Source organism: Mesoplodon mirus, assembly GCF_964341445.2.
Source record: "Mesoplodon mirus genome assembly, chromosome: 8".
Lineage (NCBI taxonomy): Eukaryota > Metazoa > Chordata > Mammalia > Artiodactyla > Ziphiidae > Mesoplodon > Mesoplodon mirus.
Window position 1 is genome coordinate 59,889,418 of NC_138984.1, and position 19,389 is coordinate 59,908,806.

The 19,389-nt window shown below is 33.6% G+C and overlaps 1 protein-coding gene across 1 annotated transcript in view; it reads right to left on the reverse strand.

Annotated features, from left to right (window-relative positions):
- Positions 1-19,389, reverse strand: part of LRP1B (LDL receptor related protein 1B) — a gene marked incomplete at its 3' end in the record, with an annotated part of 2,351,282 nt that overhangs the window by 2,266,557 nt on the left and 65,336 nt on the right. The window contains exon 2 of the mRNA XM_082630936.1: positions 18,349-18,500. The remainder of the gene's footprint in view (positions 1-18,348; positions 18,501-19,389) is intronic.

Here is a 19,389-nt window from a genome sequence, read left to right on the forward strand (position 1 = left end):
AATGTCAAAGTTTAAAGACCACAACCAGTGTTAATTACCCATCCCCAAGTGATTATTAGAATTAAAAAAGGAAATAAAAACTGAAAGTTTCATTACACGACATCCTGATCGTATAAATTGTACAGTACAACAGTATAACAGTGCCTCCAAGTGGCATCTGCCAAAATTCCACATGAAAAATTAAAACACAAGATCTAAAAGTTAAGTTTTAACAACAGACCCTAAAGAAAAACTATCCCACTTTTCTTTCTACATACTTACACTCTACTCTTCCTATTTATGATTCTCTTTATTAGAAATCCCTGTCATTAAATACTCTCATTTAACCCCATTAATCCTCAGAAATATAGACTTTTCTTAATACATTATACTTTCTTGATATAGTGTTTTGATGGCTAATATGTAATTATTTCATTCCCATTAAATTTGTACAGTAGTAGGGCTTCCCTGGTGGCGCAGTGGTTGAGAGTCCGCCTGCTGATGCAGGGGACACGGGTTCGTGCCCCGGTCTGGGAAGATCCCACATGCCGCGGAGCAGCTGGGCCTGTGAGCCATGGCTGCTGAGCCTGTGCGTCCGGAGCCTGAGCTCCGCAACGGGAGAGGCCACAACAGTGAGAGGCCCGCGTACCGCCATAAACAAACAAACAAACAAACAAACAAATAAATTTGTACAGTAAAATCTGGGTTTTTTAAATTATACTATGCCTCTTTTTTCAGTATTCTTAGAAATATCACCCATATTTATTAATCTTAGAGGAGAAGAGGGACAAAAGACTTCTCTCCCATCCATAGAATCCTAGAGTTGTAGGATTATCTAATTCCTTCTCTCTACTTTACAATTAAACACAAGAGTTTAAGCAATTTACCCAAGGTCAACCTGTTTTGTGACTTAACTAACGGAATCTGTCTCCCCAGACTTGTAATTCAGGACTCTTTCAAATGTATTTGCTATGACACCACAAGTAGAGCTCTCACCCATGCCTTAAATAAATGCACATTTAGTACATGGTCTTCTTTTTTTTTTAATTAATTAATTTATTTATTTATTTATTTTTGGCTGTATTGGGTCTTCATTGCAGTGCAGAGGCTTCTCATTGCGGTGGCTTCTCTTGCTGTGAAGCATAACTCCTAGGTGCATGGGCTTCAGCAGTTGTGGCACATGGGCTCAGTAGTTGTGGCTCTCGAGCTCTAGAGGGCAGGCTCAGTAGTTGTGGCACACAGGCTTAGTTGCTCTGTGGCATGTGGGATCTTCCTGGACCAGGGCTCAAACCCGTATCCTCTGCATTGGTCGGCGGATTCTTAACCATTGCGTCACCAGGGAAGCCCAGTACCAGTACATGGTCTTTTTATTTTTATTTATTTATTTATTTGATGTGGACAATTTTTAAAGTCTTTATTGAATTTGTTACAATATTGCTTCTGGGTTTTTTTGGCCCTGAGGCATGTGGGATCTTAGCTCCCCAACAAGGGATCAAACCCACACCCCCTGCATTGGAAGGCAAAGTCTTAACCACTGGACTGCCAGGGAAGTCCATGGCCCTACATCTATTTGCTTCAGCCAGATGTCTAAGAGATATCACTCTTTTGGCTACTTTTATTCTGATTTTTTTTTTCAGCTTTACAGTTCTTGGACAACATGAGTAGTATATATATATATTTTTAAATAAATTTGTTTATTTATTTATTTTTGGCTGCATTGGGTCTTTGTTGCTGCACGTGGGCTTTTGCTAGTTGCAGAGAGCAGGGGCTACTATTCATTGCGATGGCTTCTTGTTGTGGAGCACAGGCTCTAAGCACGGGGGCTTCAGTAGCTGTGGCTCACGGGCTCTAGAGCACAGGCTCAGTAGTTGTGGCACATGGGCTTAGTTGTCCACATCGTGTGGGATCTTTCTGGACCAGGGATCGAACCTGTGTCCCCTGCATTGGCAGGCGGATTCTTAACCACTGTGCCACCAGGGAAGTCCCATGGTTTTTTAAAACTCAACCAAACTCTAGAACACCAAATAAATTTTAGATGTTACCTAAAGCAAAAAAGTGCTCAAGAATTGACAAATAACTGATAGGTTCTAAATATACTTTCTAAAAAATTAATGAATGTGTAATGTCATGGAATTATCCCAGTTATATGCCACAGAAATGTTTAAATCAGTACAGCAAAATGGATTCTAGAACCATAATAAATAGGGCAATTGAATTTATAACATAACTTAAACATTAAAATTTGTTTGCTCTGGGGAGTTCCCTGGTGGTCCAGTGGTTAAGACTCCATGCTCCCACTGCAGGGGGCACAGGTTCAACCCTGGTCAGGAAACTAAGATCCCACATATGCCATGTGGTGCAGCCAAAAAAAAAAAAGTTGGTTTTTTTTTTGTTTGTTTGCTCTGAAAAGGTAGTCTTTATAGTGAAAGTTATTTTTAAACTGATTTTATTTGTAAATGCAACTATTTCCATTATTCCACAACTCTTTTAATACTTTCCTGAATATCATAGTTTATTGCTTATTTTCCCTTCTTCTGTTCCATATAAATAATTGCAGTAGGGCATCTTTCTCACTTTTCCCAGAGGTGTCATACCAATGCTATTCTTTACTAATTCTTATTCCTTTTCTACTACTTAATTGCTCCTTATGGCTCTTTCTCTTTTTCCCTTGCCACTTCATCTACCACTTTCTTGGAGTGAGTTAGCCAACATCGACAACAAGATTTAAAGTTCAATCTCTGAGGGGCTATAAGTAGATATATCTAGAGTATTAAATATAGAAAAGTGCAAGTAGATTTTTAAATAGATACAGAGATATCTATATCTATCTATATATATATAATATGAACTATTGTTAAACTTTTACTGTAATGCTATAATATTTATGGAACTATTTTGCTGTGAAATTGGAAGAAATTTGTTCTTATTTAATGTTTACTCTTACCTATCTCCAAACTGCCATTTAAAGATTGAGCTCACACTCTACTATCTATAGTTTCCATTAATTTCTTCAGCTATATCACATTTAAAAAATTATATGTGTTTTAACTTTCTTACCAAGATTCCACCCGTTTAAGGTAGTTTCAAATTGTGCCTGCTTTTTTTTTTTCTTTTCTTTTAGTGGTGTTTTCACTATCTGCCAATCTGAGCTCATCTCAATTTCATTTGTACTCTATTTACTCCATCTCTGAGATCACTAATGAGGTTTCAAATAAGACCAAGCTGACATTCATCCCTATGGCACCCAGAGAACATGACATTGTTTACCTTCACTCTTTGATTCAAGCCCATCGGCCAGATTTTAAACATTATGACAATGCTCAATGCAAAGCCTATTTAAATTAGCTTCTCTGAATTAAATCTGTGACTGAAATTTAATGAGACACATCAAAACTTGGTTATAATTAATACAAAAGTTCTTCTACATTACTATAGCTGTTAATCCTGCTTATTTCTCCCATGATTAACTATTCATATGTTTATTTTTCCCATAGTGAGTCCTTCAGATATTTTCCTTGATATTTGCTCTCATTTTGTTAGTGATAAAAGATACATGTCAACTTTCACGAATACTTCAATACCTTTTAGTTTGGTAAAGATTATTTAACTTTTCATATTGCTTGCCAAATAAATCCAGATGGTATGAATATATCAGAACTAAATACATATAATTATAAAATCCAAGTTAATATTTTGCCACATTTTTGATGACTAACTCCCAGAATCAGAACAAGGGATAAACTGAAAATGAGTAAACCACACATTTTCTGGGCTTTATGCTAATTAAATATAGCAATAGATAGAATCATTTTTAAAAGACAAAAAAATAAGACATTCAGATTAAACTGAGCTATAAGATATTTAATTAAATCTAATAATAATAATTTATTTATATTTATGGGCCACCTGTCTTTCAACCAGATGGCAATATTTTATGTTACATGTAGGGAGAGACGTAAAATTACCTATATTTTGTATTCACTCTGAATGAGGATTATTAGGGAAAATAATGTTGAAATAAAAGTAATAAATAATATATATTTGAAAATTATGTTTATTAGAAAGTACTAAAAAACTACTACTTGGTGATTGTTCCACAAATATCCTAAAATCTGTGCTTATATATTATCTCCTTAAATAAACTGAAAAATACTTAAAGACCAAAATATATGCTATTGAAAGTAATACAGAGTTTTTCACTAAATAAACATTATTTGTGTTTAAAAAACAAAAAGAAACAAGGCCAAAATTAAGTCAGCTGTGCTAAGTACCACATCATCATACCAAGACTTAATTCCTCACTTAAATATAGTTTCAGCCTCTTCCAGAAATGTAACGTTTAACCAGTCAACCCAGAATTACCTGGCCAGCAGAGAGGTAAGGTAATTTGCCTGACAGACCCAAGCCTTCCTCCAAAGGAAGGTTACTGCCTGAAATAATCTTTTCTTTTGCTATGACTTCCTTGTCCCAGGCCCTTTCTGCCCCTAAAAACCTTTCATTTTCTGCAGCTCCTGGGAGCCCCTTTCTATTTGCTAGATGCTGCCCAATTGGTGAATTGTTGAATAAAGACAATTAGATTTTCAAATTTACTCAGCTGCATCTTGTTTTTTAACATTTGCAAGGTGACTGATGTTAATGAGCTGTATCCCTATGACAGTGTGGTCTCTGTATTAATCTGCTTCAAAATTACTGGATTATGTTTGTCAATTACTGAATCAGAATCTCTGAAATGGGGGAGGTTATAAACTCCCCAGATGAGTTGTGCACTCAACAGTGTTTGAGGAACATTGTTCTGTAAGCAACATATGCAATAAATGAATGAATAAATGAATAGATGAAAGAATGAATCAAGAATATTTAGGTGCTGTCCAAAATACATGATGAAAAAACAGCAATAGCATTTCTATTAAGCTAAGAGAGGAAAACTTCACAGAACATTTTTGAGTTGATTATCAGCATTAATAAAATTTGATGACCAGAGAATTACTCAATTTATCTGATTATTCTGTGTTGACTGAATATGACATATACTGTTGCTGCTTAATGACATAATCAAAATGTCAAATTATAAATGACATGCCTCAAATTAAAAAGATAGTGAAAGCTAAAAATGATCAAAAGTGTATTTTATATTCATGCCAAAGATTTAAAGATATCTATATTGGTAAAATTGTTGTCAACTATTGATCTCGAAAATTTAGTCAAAACACAGTCACAATGGATGTACCTAAATTATTTGGTTTATTGCCTCTGAATTCCAAAATTAATATTCGAGAATAGAAGTTACCCAATTTCTTCAATAGTCCCAATAAGTTAATGTAAAGAATAAATGTGTAAATATTTTTAAAATTTGTCATTATTTCAGTCAAGAATGTGTATTTGAAGAAAGGCAAATTTATGATTAAATTCTCATCATAGGATAGTTAGTGGAGTGACCCAAGCCAAGTTATTTTCATTTGTATTCTCTAAAACGAATAATGAAAAGGGGGTGAGGGTGGGGGAATTCCTGTCATATAAGATGATTAGATGTGGGAATAACACAAGCTCTGAAACCTAGTAGAGGCTTTGTGAAGGTCTGTTATTACTTTAAAACTTTGTGACTTAAGGCAATCACAATGATAGGAACTTAAAGGTACTACAGTTAAAGAGCCTGGTAGCAGAGAGCAACTACAATTCTTCCCTAATGTAATTAAACACACTACTCTTTCTCTGTGTGGGCCAGAGTCAATGAGTTCACAACTTCTCATTTGCTTCAAGAAAATTTTGTGATTCATGATTTTGTCCCAGTGGAAATGTTATACTGAGGAAGAAGCATATGTCAGGGAAATCTCTGTACATCCCATGAATTGCAGCCTCTGGAGTGAGTACTTGAACAAAAGAAAAGTGGCTTTGATTAGAGAGCCATGAGGAAAAAGGTCCATTTGCACTGATGCAGATAGCCTATCTAATGTTTTAATTAGTAGCTGACCAAAAATTTGTTGGTGGGTTGTTTTGACATATCTAAGAGGGCACTAAAACTAAATTACACAGCTTTGTTGTCAATCTTAAATATTATTGTTAACATATAAATTGAATAAAAATAACTGATATTAAGAGATTGTAAATTACTTCTGCCCATGATGCCTCAAACATGGTTCATAGAAGTCAAATAAATGACATTTTATAGAAATTATTATTTCAACAATGTGCTAAGTACCTACAATATATAATCACATGATGATAGGCATTTTCAAATACTGAAAATACCAAGAACAGTCTTAACCATATCTTCAAGGACTGTACCATTTTATCCAAGTTTACATTAATACTTGCAAAAAATTAGAAGACAATATAAGAAAATATATACATACAAATACTATAGGAATTTAAAGGGTATAACTTGGGAAAGTTTCATAAGGGAATGACTTTTTAAAATTAGTTCTAAGTTTTTTTGTGAAAATGAGGGTCATGTAAAATATTTTTAAGTTTAATTCCTGATTTTGCAATTATATTCATATTTCTAGGATGATCTCAGAAATGTACAATTTGAAGAACCATTTGACTTTGAGGCTCTTAAATTAAGCATTACAATAAGTAAGATTGTGAGTCAACAGATTTAATAAAGAAGAAATAATTATTTAAGTTCAGACCAAAAAAAAAAAAGAGAGAAAAAAGTAAATTAACAAATTTAAGTGCAAGAACAGAAGGCAATGTAATAGAAGTGAAACCTATAATTCCAATACACAAGTAATAATACTTAAGAACAAATTCCAATTACAGAAGATATCAAACACTGTAAAGATATAAAGGAAAAAGGATGAATAAAACATAAAATATACATTTTAAATAGTAAAAAAAAGATTTTTAAAAGCAAATCTAAAAGACATGCTTTTCAGTATGAAGAGAAGTAAATATGTAGTAAGAGAATATCTCTGGCAATAAAATATTAAGGGAGGACTTCATTGTTGTTAATGAAATGTTATAATATATTCACAGATTAATTATCCAATAAAGATAAATAAAGCTATTTGTGACAAAAACTTTGTGACATGATTTTTTTAATTTTAAGAGAATAACCCTATGTGTCTATGCAGAGAGTCATTTATGCTTGGTCAGCATATGTCCAAGATATAGTAAAATAATTTAGTTGCAAAAAAATACCTATTTTAACATCACTAAATTTGGCAGAATTTGTTCTATCCACCCTTCATTTTCTTTTTAAGCTGTCATAACTTCTTCTCTGTTTAAAAAGCATTAAATAAATATAATGGATTCTTCACTGGAAAATGTAATGCCTATTTGTTACCTCCCTGTCAAAATATAAGGTTAAAATTCTTTTAGTGAGAAGATCTCAAAATAGAAAGGTCAGAGAAGAAATCCCTTTAAGATACATAGCATAACCAATGTTTTATATAGTACATAAAGTAAAAAATAAACAATGATGTTTGAATTATCTGGTTTTATGATGGGATCAAAAAGCAAGAGATTTTAGACAGCATTAATTTAGTCATTAGGGAACTTGTATAATAACATATATATTGGTTGGTAGTAATCATGCTTGTGCTTTGCAAATAAAAACTGCCTCAAAATTCTGGTCAAGAAAGATTTAGAATCTTGAAGAGCAGAAGATGTAATATCAATAGTTTTCAAGAGATGTAACAATGGAATTGCCACAGTTCAATTATTTATAGTCATTTTCAGGACTGGGAAACACAACAATATCATAAATTACTTTTTAGCAGACAATATCAACCATTTACATATACACAAGAGAGATGATTTTAGCAACAGTCCAGCTAATTGCCTGTCTTCTACAAATTAACAACTAGGAAACTATTTTCACTCCTCGTGACATCTATGTCTGTACAGTTTTCTGCTTCATTTCCCAGGTCATCTTGTTCTACCTCTCTCTAAATTGATTATCTCCTAAGCATACTAACCTCATATTAAAACATTTGAATAGCCTTACATATTTTAGTGCAAATTCAACACAACAAACATTTACTGAAAACATATTATCGTGAAATATTTTGGATAATGTAGGATGGTCAAAGATTGACCAGAAAAGTTCTTTGCTTTCAAGGATATGGAAAGGGAACATACATGTATGCCACAAAATTTAATTTGGTATTGACCATCAATGTGTTTTAATTTTGCATAACACAGAAGTAGCTATGGAAGCTCAGAGGAAATTGTTTTGAATACACTGGGGGGGAAAAGCATCAATCATGGTATCTATGGCATCTGAGATGGCATTTTATGAATGTGTAGAATTGGAGTTGGTTGATACAGAGAAGTCAGATGGGAGGTATGAATGAAAGAGGACGAATTTTAGAATATATTTTTTAAAGGTGTGGAGACAGAAGATGGGATTTCACTTTCGACGTAGAAAGGAGGAGTCTGAATTATATTTTAAAGCAAGAAGTTCTACTAGCCATTGTGTACTGTTCTCCTGTCGGGCTTACAGGATTCAGTTACTTACTCCTCACTTTGAAATACTGCTAACATCTGTACTGCACTGCTTGGTGACTCTTTCATATATACAACTCTCATTCAGCAAGCTGATTTTCAGGTTGAGCAAATTAACTTAGGTTTCCTTTCATTATAAATATTTTTACTTTAGCTAAGATTCAGAATTTTCTTTGGCTAGATTTGAATAAAGAGAAGATTGAAAACTTTGCGTCAATTTCATTTTAACTTAGCTTCAAAATACATCCATTTTTTTCCTTCCGTTGAAACCTTAAAAAATTTTTTTTTCTTTTAGCAAACAGCTTTCAGATTTACATAGGCTATCTAGATTAAATAATTTACATTTAGCCAGGAAAAGTTGATGAAACTCTCATTCAAAAATTGAAGACACTTCACTTTTTAGAATCTGGTGTTTACCAAACCTTAAAAAAGTTCATCTGTAGGATTATAATGAAATTGCCTAAAATCACAAGACATTTGAATTCAAACTTTTCAATTCCTACTATATAAAATTTGTAATCCATAAATTTTTAAGTTCATAGAGTTTAGCTGCATAACATTCAGCACCCCAAAAATATACTGGGTAAAATTCTATTGTGCTCAGAAAAATGCAAGGAGTGAATGAATAGGAGGTTACATTGACAGTAAAGCCTTCCCTATAAAAAGCAACTCTTTCATGGCCTATCTGCATCTGCAGGAACTAGTTGGAACATGCCAGATGGACAATTTTGTTTAGCATACAAGGACACTTAGTGTCTATTCCAGTCTCTAACTTCCGTGCAGAAAACTTAGTATTAACTGTACAACTAGCCAGCCTATGACTGTGAATAGATTATTTTATTTCTCTGACCCTCAGTTTTCTAATCTGTAAAGTGGGAGTCAATAACAAACATCACAGTCCATGCTTGAAAATATCAGCTCTCTCTCCAACCCACTCTACATTCTGCAATACCCATCAGAACAACAACTATGCATAGGCACTAAACACATTATTTTCAAAAATAATATCCATATAATAAGGACATGCAGAACTTAGAAGAAAGGGTCCAAGAAGACATAATGAAAGAATGTCTCTCTTTGAGATAATGAACAGCAAAGAGTAGTTCTCAAACTTTAATGTGAATGGGAACCATCTGAGAATATTGTTCTGACTCAGTAAGTCTCAGGGTCTTAAGAGTCTACATTTTTAACAAGCTATTGACAAAGATATGCCAGTGCTGCTGGTTGGCAGACCACACGCTGAGCAGAAAGTAATGAGAGGACACTCAGAAAGCCCTCGGATAACCCAGTGAGTCATGAAGACAGAGAAAAAATTTTAATATATGTGCCCAAGCAAATAGGTGACCCAGGATCTCACAAGGGGCTGCCGTGCTCCATATGGCAATATTCATCACCAAAAGTTGTTACCAACATACAAACAGAGCCTTAATTCTAGACATGACCTTGCTGTTGATTCTGCAGCTAAAAAATTTCCATCTCTTTATAGGCAGTCTAGCTGAGTATCTAGAAGGATCCAGGTCCGAAGAAGAAATAGGGAATTGAAAACATTGAGAAGGAAGATAATTAAGAAATATGAACCAACAAAAGTGGCTTTCTATTTTCTGGAGAAAATATGGTGGAAAAATAAAACTGGGAAAATAATCGCTTTGGTCATCTGAATATAACTTAAAAAGTAGTTGTTTCTTTGATCTCCAATATGGCTTTTTCTGTACTGCTCAGCTACATTTCTTTCAAAATTTTCCAAATATAGTTCATTTGTTTCAAATAATCTTTTTATTTTCCTTAATTTATAGTTACTATTCTCTTATAATATACCATGTGAGTACAAAGGCTTCAGTTTTCTCCATGTAAATTCAGAAGTTCTTATCTTAGTTCAACACTGAGTTAATGATAAAGACAGGATGATGGTAAATTCAGGGCTAAAATCTAGGTTTTTAATTCTCAATTTACTTCTCTCTCCACATTATCATAGCATTTCCTATTTACGGTGTTAAGGTGTAATGTAAAACTGAAGACTTGGAAGTAAAAAACCAGGTTCAAGTTTTGATTTAAGTAGCCTTGGAAAAGTAATTTAATTTTTCTGATCCTCAGTGACTTCATCTATGAAATGAGGATAACTGTAATATCAATTCAAAACGATGGTTTGAAGATGATATGACAATGTTTGGTTAGCCATTAATTACTATACAGCCATCTCATAAAAATTATAAAAATATGAATTATTATTAAGCAATGTTGCTGCTGTTATGCAAATAATCCATTGGGGATCATAAATTACTGTTTTCTAATGTTATCCTAATAAATTTAATTATTCATATTTCAAAACTAACCTATCATTAATGAATTTCTATTCCAGATAAACAGTTTGCCCATAATTATTTTCTAAAACAAAAAGGTACATATTCCTGACTAGTCAAATAATTATAACCTTTTATGTCAAATACATTTTCTAAAAGGTTTAACATATCTTTAAAAACATGGCATCACCCCTTTTCTTCTTAGTTGCAAGAGTTCTACTGGCACACTGTTCTTAAGCAATCCTCTTCCTAAGGTTATGGTGCCTCAAACTATATTCTGTCTCAACAACCCACAGGCCTACAGTGAGGTTAACTGTTTTTGTCTGACATTTTAAAATATCAGCTTCACTTCTTAAAGGATAGAAATGGATATGTTTGACACATATAACATTTTAATTTTGGGATACCCACAAGATTCAAAGTTCTGTTTCAAATAAATGATTTGGACAATTACATTCTATTTCCTAAACTTTAACAGCAATCCAGGTCAACAATCAAGCGATTGTATTCTGACATCTTTGAAGTATCTTGCCAATATCATATACAGGACAAAGTTTTTTCTCAGTCGGGGAAAAAACACAACGATAACAGGATCCCAGGACCCTGTGAATGCAAGACTAAATAGAGAAGAGACACTTATTTTCACTCTGTTTCATGGAAATGCAATGGAAAGAAGGAAAAATTTATGAAGAATCCTCCACTCAAGGAAATACAAAAGCTGAGATATTTCTAGCTTCAGTTTATTTCTAATTCAGTGAGACTGAAACCAACTTTCTCTACAGGAGCCTTACTGCTCCTCCTTCTGCCCAACCACCGAGAATGAAATGTGTTTTTAAAATACCTCTTTAATTAAAAAGGATGATTTTAAATAAAATTTGCTAACCTATAATCATAAAGATAGTATTTCCAATAGACCATAATTAAGGAGTAATTTTTAAGATCTTATGGTGGGTTTCTCTAAAACAATAAGTAAAGGAAGGAAATTCAACAATTACTGTATATCTGTCATTTTCTTTCACACGAACCTACGAAGTAGTCATTTTCAACACAGAGCAAATGAAAAACTTGGGACCAGACAGGTTATAAAACTTGTCAGATATTAAACAGCCAGTAAGTTGAAGAAGCCTGGATTCTCCCAAAATCATGTTCTGAAGGTAAGGTCTCATTTCTTCTTATCCCCAGATATGTCATTATCTTTATGATGTCACAAAATCTTTATCTTTAATCTTTCTGGACTACAATATATGCCTCTATACAATAAGGCTGTATAAGCAGAAGCTCTCATTCTGTTTTGTAACTCTGTGATATCATGAGTCTGGCCATGGCATACATTAATAGCATAATTGGCCAAGAATATAGGGTCCCGCCATAATCTCTGAAGCTTGCCATAATAAAGAAAGGCCAAATATAATAACAGCTTTATTATAAGTCACTCAATAGTGTTGTTTTTGCCTGGAGAGTTAACATACCACCCTGAATGCCTTGTCTAATATGAGACAGTAAATGAGGCATTTGGGAGATGGAGATCAATGACATTCCTACATGCACATCAACTGCAGTATAATTAACTAAAACCTAAAACCAGGAAGTTCAAAAATTGAAATGCTCTCCAGTGCACTTTTATATCACTAATCATTGTTGTACATTAATGTACAGGATGTACTTGTGATTGAGAATAGCAGCCTTGACAATTTAATGAAGAAAAGATAAAACACAGTAATCCTATAGAGAGCAAAGCTGGTCTCCTATTTATCAACAAATGCATTAGGAATCTTCCATCATTAAATTATACATCAATAATAGTAAGAAATGAAAAGAAACAAGTGTCAAATAGGTTCTTTGATATAACAAAGGTGTTGGAAATGTAAGTCCTTATACTCATGTAAAAAAAAAAGAAAAATCCTACTATTCTATGGCCTAATTGTAGAGTGATATTAATAGGAATGGTTCTATAGTACTTAATCAAGCAAAAATTCCATTGAAATAAAGGATGTGTCTTAGAGCTACATCATAAGTTCCAACAGACTGTGTAAATAATATGCAATATTTTTTAACTTATAAGGACACATAAATTAAAATAATAAGGCTGTTGAAATCACATAGTTCTGCAACATAGAAAGTAAAACAGCCTAACAAACAGAAAACAATCAAAACAAACAAAAATGCTATATATTTTAAATATAGCTTCTTCAATTAGACTTTTGGGGAAAAGAGTGGAAAATTTTGGATTAAATTTCAGAGATTACAAGATAACTTTCAAAGAACATTCCAAAAATTCAACAGATCAGGAGAGAAGGCTGGAGATTCCTTTAACTTCGAATTGTATATGTTGTCATTCTTAAATAAAAAATAATTTATTATAAATCATTTTGCTTTGCTATATAAGTATTCAATTCCATGTTTGAAATCATAGTCATGACAATGACCCATATGTAGAACTAGTTAGTGAAAATAATAAAAATATTAAGTTCGACTATAAGAAATTATAGAAAATGTAAGATTTTAATTTTTTAAGAAAGACATTGTATTTCAGCATTAAAATGAGTAGTATCATTTTTCAAAGTAATTGTTCTGGTAAATTTTGCATCAACTCTTAGAAATACAACAAATGTTCAAAAATTTTTGAACTTATCTTTACAACTATAAACTCAGAACCACAGGGAGAAAAAATGTCTGTTTTTCTTCATTTTGTTTTTAGTAATTGCAATCACCATCCTGATACATTTCAGGATGTACTTGTACTCAACATTTGTAGAATTCTTGAGAGATCCTGTTTAATTTCAATGGAGATGCAATAGACAGAACAGCAGTGTAGTAAAAGCATCTTCCACTTTCTGGCTACATAATGCTGGGCAAGTTGTTTGAACTCTCAGAGACTCTATTCTTTTATCTTCTAGATGGAAATAAAATAACTACAGAGGGCTTCCCTGGTGGCACAGTGGTTGAGAGTCCGCCTGCCGATGCAGGGGACACGGGTTTGTGCCCCCGTTCGGGAAGATCCCACATGCTGCAGAGCGGCTGGGCCCATAAGCCATGGCTGCTGGGCCTGCGCGTCCGGAGCCTGTACTCCGCAACGGGAGAGGCCACAACAGTGAGAGGCCCATGTACCGCACAAAAATAAACAATAAAAATAACTACAGAAATAAAAGAGTTGTAAGGATTGTATAAATACATAGTTGTCAGTAATATTATGAGATATGTAAAGATATATTAAATGATAGTAATTAATACTAAGGAAAAATATTTTTCCCATTTTATGGGTTGATAGAAGGAATATACTTCTTCACTGACTCTGTTCCTGTATTCACTCTTTTGAAAAGAGAAAGTAGATTAACCAGTAGTTAAATTGGGGAAAACTAACTAGGCATGGCTGTCCTGGCACTACCTGCTTTTGTCCTCTTGCTAGCAGAAAGTGAATTCTCCCTGCTCCTCTGTGCTTTGAGATTTTAGGAGGGATTTTAGGAGGGCTGTTTTGCAGAGGGAGTTCTGCCTGGATCCAGCACCTCTGTACCTGGACTGGGAGAATCTGTATATTTCTGGAATTTATTTAAAAGACTGGTTTGGCTCATATATTATGATATCTCCTATAAATGAGACATTATCAGCCATAAAATGAAAATTTGGCATCCATATTTATAATTTAAAATACAAATCATCTTCCTCAAACACAGGAAGAACCTGTCAACATGGACATGGAAAAGAATATACCATAAACTCTGAGGGTAAATTGAAATAAAAATCACAAAGTGTATAAAAGCAAGTTCCTGGAATTGGTTGCAGCATCTCTTAGTTACTATTGATAAGTTTAACACTTATATGTTGTATATGTCCTGGCAGGAATGTTACAAAATTAATTCAGAATTAAAGTGATCTTTCATTTTCCACATATATCTAAATATTTTTAGAGTCCTGTATTCAAAAAAATAAGAAAATACTGTAGTGTGTTTTGAGTATTCTTGTAATTGTTACTTGTGTTCCAGAACAACAGAAATATAGTGTTTTCTATAAATGTGCATTTAAAGTTTAAAGCCATATAATTTAAATTTTTTAGAAGCCACTTTTTAAAAGTTAAAAGAAACGATCAAATTAAATGTATTTAACCAAATATAGCCAAAATATTATCATTTAACATGTAATCAATATAAAATATTGATGAGATTTTTTTACATATGAATTCATCTAAAGTCTAACATGTATTTTACATTCATCTCAATTTGGACTAATGACATTTCAAATGTTCAGTAGCCACATGTGTCTAGTGGATACTGCATTTAATAACAGTGCAGGTATAGACCATCAACAGAATACTATGTCAAAACATCACACACACACACATACAAACTACATTAATGTATGTTAAAGTAAAACTTCATTAACCTTAATAAGTGAGGAATGGAAAATTCCAATTGAATATTTTTGATTGTTTTATGTTTGGGGTAGTGTTTTGCTAATATGTATATCAGCCTTCTTTTTTTCTCGATTAGGTATCATTTAGCAAAAATAAAATTACATATATATTTAATTAATTTATTTATTTATGGCTGTGTTGGGTCTTCGTTGCTGTGCATGGGCTTTCTCTAGTTGTGGCAAGCGGGGGCTACTCTTCGTTGCGGTGTGTGGGCTTCTCACTGCTGTGGCTTCTCTTGTTGCAGAGCGTGGGCTCTAGGCATGCGGGCTTCAGTAGTTGTGGCACATGGGCTCAGTAGTTGTGGTTCACGGGCTCTAGAGTGCAGGCTTAGTGGTTGTGGCACACGGCCTTAGTTGCTCCGCTGCATGTGGGATCTTCCCAGACCAGGGCTCGAACCCGTGTCCCCTGCATTGGCAGGTGGATTCTTAACCACTGCGCCACCAGGGATGTCCCCAAAGTTATATTTTTTAAGCAAGTGAGATGATGAACAAAGTTTTTTTTTGCTTAGAAGAGAAAGAACAGATGCATGTGGACTGATTCACGTACCATGAAATCCTAGCCCATATAAATTAAATATGTATTTTTCCTCAAATTTTCTGCAACTCAACGAGTCACTCACTGTCAGAGCACCTTTAAACAACTCACAGAGATTTAGCATAGTGGGGAATTGAGTGTTAAGTTGTTTTTATCAATATACTGAGGCTTATTATTGCATTGACTGATTCACTCGACTTTGTTCCACAAAATTTTTAATTTTCTTAAAGCAAACGTATGTAGAAAATAAAACTACAAACTTATCAGACTTAGAGATACTACAGATCAAATCAAGACTGGGAATCATTAGAATATAGATGTCCTTGTCATAGTGTTCTATAATTACTCATGCAGAGTACAAAACTTCACTCTCTTTTTGGCAGCTTGTGCAAAATAGACACTTTCACCACTTACACAGTATTTGGCAAGGAAAAAATGTTCTGGTCTCTCAGGGTATACAAAATTTTCCTCCAAGTTAAATCTGAAATTAAGTTTAAAAGTCAATTTCTGTGATATTTTCTTCCATTTTTTTAACCACTCTTATTCCTAAGCACCTCTTCCAAGAGGACTGAAAGGGAAGAGATGAACACCTACAAAAGCCTTCCCCTGCTTTGCCTAGGTCCAACCTGCCTTCATCACCAGCCTTAAAATCAGAGAGAACCCCCAGCTGCAGTACCTCCTTAGTACACACAAGAAAATTTCCTGAATCTCTAAGCATATATAAATACTCAGGCCATTTTCTAAATCAAACTTTTCTGTAGTTTTTACCACTGTGATCCAAACTCCCCCCCACCAAAAAAAAGAAAAAAAAAAAAAAAAAAACCTCTTAAAACTAAGTTTAAGTGCTAAATTCTATCTTCTGGGAATAAATCTCAAAATGTCAGAAGCTGTGAAAAGTGATTTATATATGTTATGGTTGCAATTATGTTAAAAATAAAGGTATGGGCTTCCCTGGTGGCGCAGTGGTTGAGAGTCCGCCTGCCGATGCAGGGGACGCGGGTTCGTGCCCCGGTCCGGGAAGATCCCACATGCTGCGGAGCGGCTGGGCCCGTGAGCTATGGCCGCTGAGCCTGCGCATCCGGAGCCTGTGCTCCACAATGGGAGAGGCCACAACAGAGAGAGGCCCACGTACCGCAAAAAAATAAAAATAAAAAAAAAATAAAATAAAATAAAAATAAAGGTATGCATATAAAAGTACTAAAAGAAGCTAAATGTTAATAATGGTTGGTTTTAGTGTTATGGAATATGGCTGTTGTTGTTTCTTTGTTTATTTTGGAGTTTGAAGTTTATTATGTAATATGTGCTTAATACTTTTCAAAACATAAAATAACTTCATAAAATGAAATGAAACAGATGTGAATATATAGCATTAAATAAACAGAGAAAACAATGTTGAAACCTTTAAATGTACAAGGGCCTCCAAAGGATTAGGTAAATTTATAAACAATTGACTGATCAGAAAGTGTAAAAGCATACATGCCACCAATACAGGCTGATGTTAAAATATAAAATCACAGTTTGAACATCTCCTAGAAATTATTTTGCTTCTCATTGCAAAGCTTTCAATATTAAGACTGTCATTGTTTGGGGTCAAAATACTTAATCCCTACTTCAAATAACCTTCCAAGCAGAGCTTGTCTTGCTTATCCTCATTCTTTTGCTTCTAGGAAAATATTGTCTTTAAACTGTTGTATAATATTCTATTTTTCAGTGATTATAATTAAATTTTAAATGAACATGAGAACATGGCTCATGCTCAAAACTGATCATTCTATTATCTTGTAAGTGTAGTTGCTGAATAAAATTCTTAATATTTCTATATGCATTCATTTACTCAGAGAGGCAGGCAGGCAGGCAAAGTACTAATATTTTGCATTTTAAAAAAATTTTAATATTGAAATGTTTTAAGCATATAGTCAGAAACAATATTGTGATAGATACCCATATTCCCACCATCCAGATTTAACAACTGTTAACATTTTGCTGTAGTTGCTTCAAATCTTATTTTAAAGAAATAAAACATTTCATAAACAGTTAAAGCTTTCCACTCTATTGTATGCACCCATTTTCCTCTTTATCTAAAGGTAGTAAGTATCCTCAAATTGTAGTATATTTTTGCTGCATATGGTATCAAATGTCTACTATTTTGTATTCATAAATAATAAATAATATTGTTCAATATTTAAAATTTGCATACATGGCATCTATTCTTCTTAACTTATTTTACTGCACAGTAGGTTTTGAGTATTATTCCACTGCATCTAACCAATTTATTTTAATTGCTAGTTAATTTATTTATCCATTCTCATATTGATAAGCATTTAGAATTTTTTCCAAGATAAACAATACTGCAAAAGCATCATGTCATGAGCATCCTTATGTACATATAGTAAGAGTCCCACTAAGGTAGACACATTTTTAAAAGAAATTCTGAATCATACAACATGACTGTCATCAATTTTACTAGATATAACTCAATAAAAATCCATAACAATTTTGTCAATACACATTCCCTCCAGCCATGTATATTTTTTCATATCCTCATATCCTTGTTGAGATTTTGATCAGACTTGCAGTAAACTCATAAATTCATTTGGAGATAATGAATATATTTCTATGATTTCTGTGTACATTTATATATATAAAATCATATTTATACATACTAATTATGGAACACAGTACCTGTTGGGAGAGACAGTTCTTCTTCTGCATTTTGTGTTCCTCCTAAAAATCTTGCTGAGTGTGACTGCTCTCTAGTGGACTGGAACAGGACACATCTCAGAGTTGTTTATGTAGCTGGTAAGTTTGAGAAATGAGATAATGCTTCCCTTCAACTGAAAAACAAAAACAAACAAAAAGAGGCTTGCTTACTACTTGCTATGAAAGCAGTGGATTCCCCAAACTCACCTATAATCCAGCCCACTGCATGTGCAAGCATCAACATGGTCCCATCAAATAACCCTGTTGTCTTGGGGGATCGCAGACAAGAGGACTAAAGCAAATATGGCAATATGAATGCTGCTTCCTTAGTGGTGAGTACTAATGTTTCTTTTTTCTAGCTCAGGAGTCTTATGTCTTCTGCCAGAATCTATGAAACACTAACAGGTCAATTTCTCAGCTTTGAAGTATGGTAAAATTAAATCTTAGAGCTAACAGTGTACATTTTATTTACTGAAGGCTTTATTTGTAACCCATAATACAGATTTACAATTTTTGGTATAAAGGGCTTATGCATCTTCTGTCAGAAGAAAGGAAGGAAGCAAAGGAAGGAGGGATGGAGGGAGGGAAGAAAAGTGTAACACTGCATTGGTTAAATAAAACACATTTTTCAATCAAATTTGGGATTATGGTCTGCTAAATTGCTACCACTGTGCTAAGCTGTCCAACCTATGTGCCACATGTACTTTGTACAAGTATATATTACTCCCCACAGCCTATTTTACTAGTTATTTGGTTGTATTTGTTTGCCTTACTGTTCCTCAGGAGTAGATACTCTGTATTAATCTTGTCATAATTTATATATTTGGTATATGATGTGCATATGTTATCTTTCATTCACTCACTTAAGATTATCATGTGCCCCCTTTAAATTGTGAAGTTTTCCAAAAGACACAGATCATATATTTTCCTTCCTTTCTAACTCACCAGTTGGTATAATATAGAATGCTCTATGTGTACTCATAAAATACATGCAACTGACAGACGACTGATTATCCTAGTTGG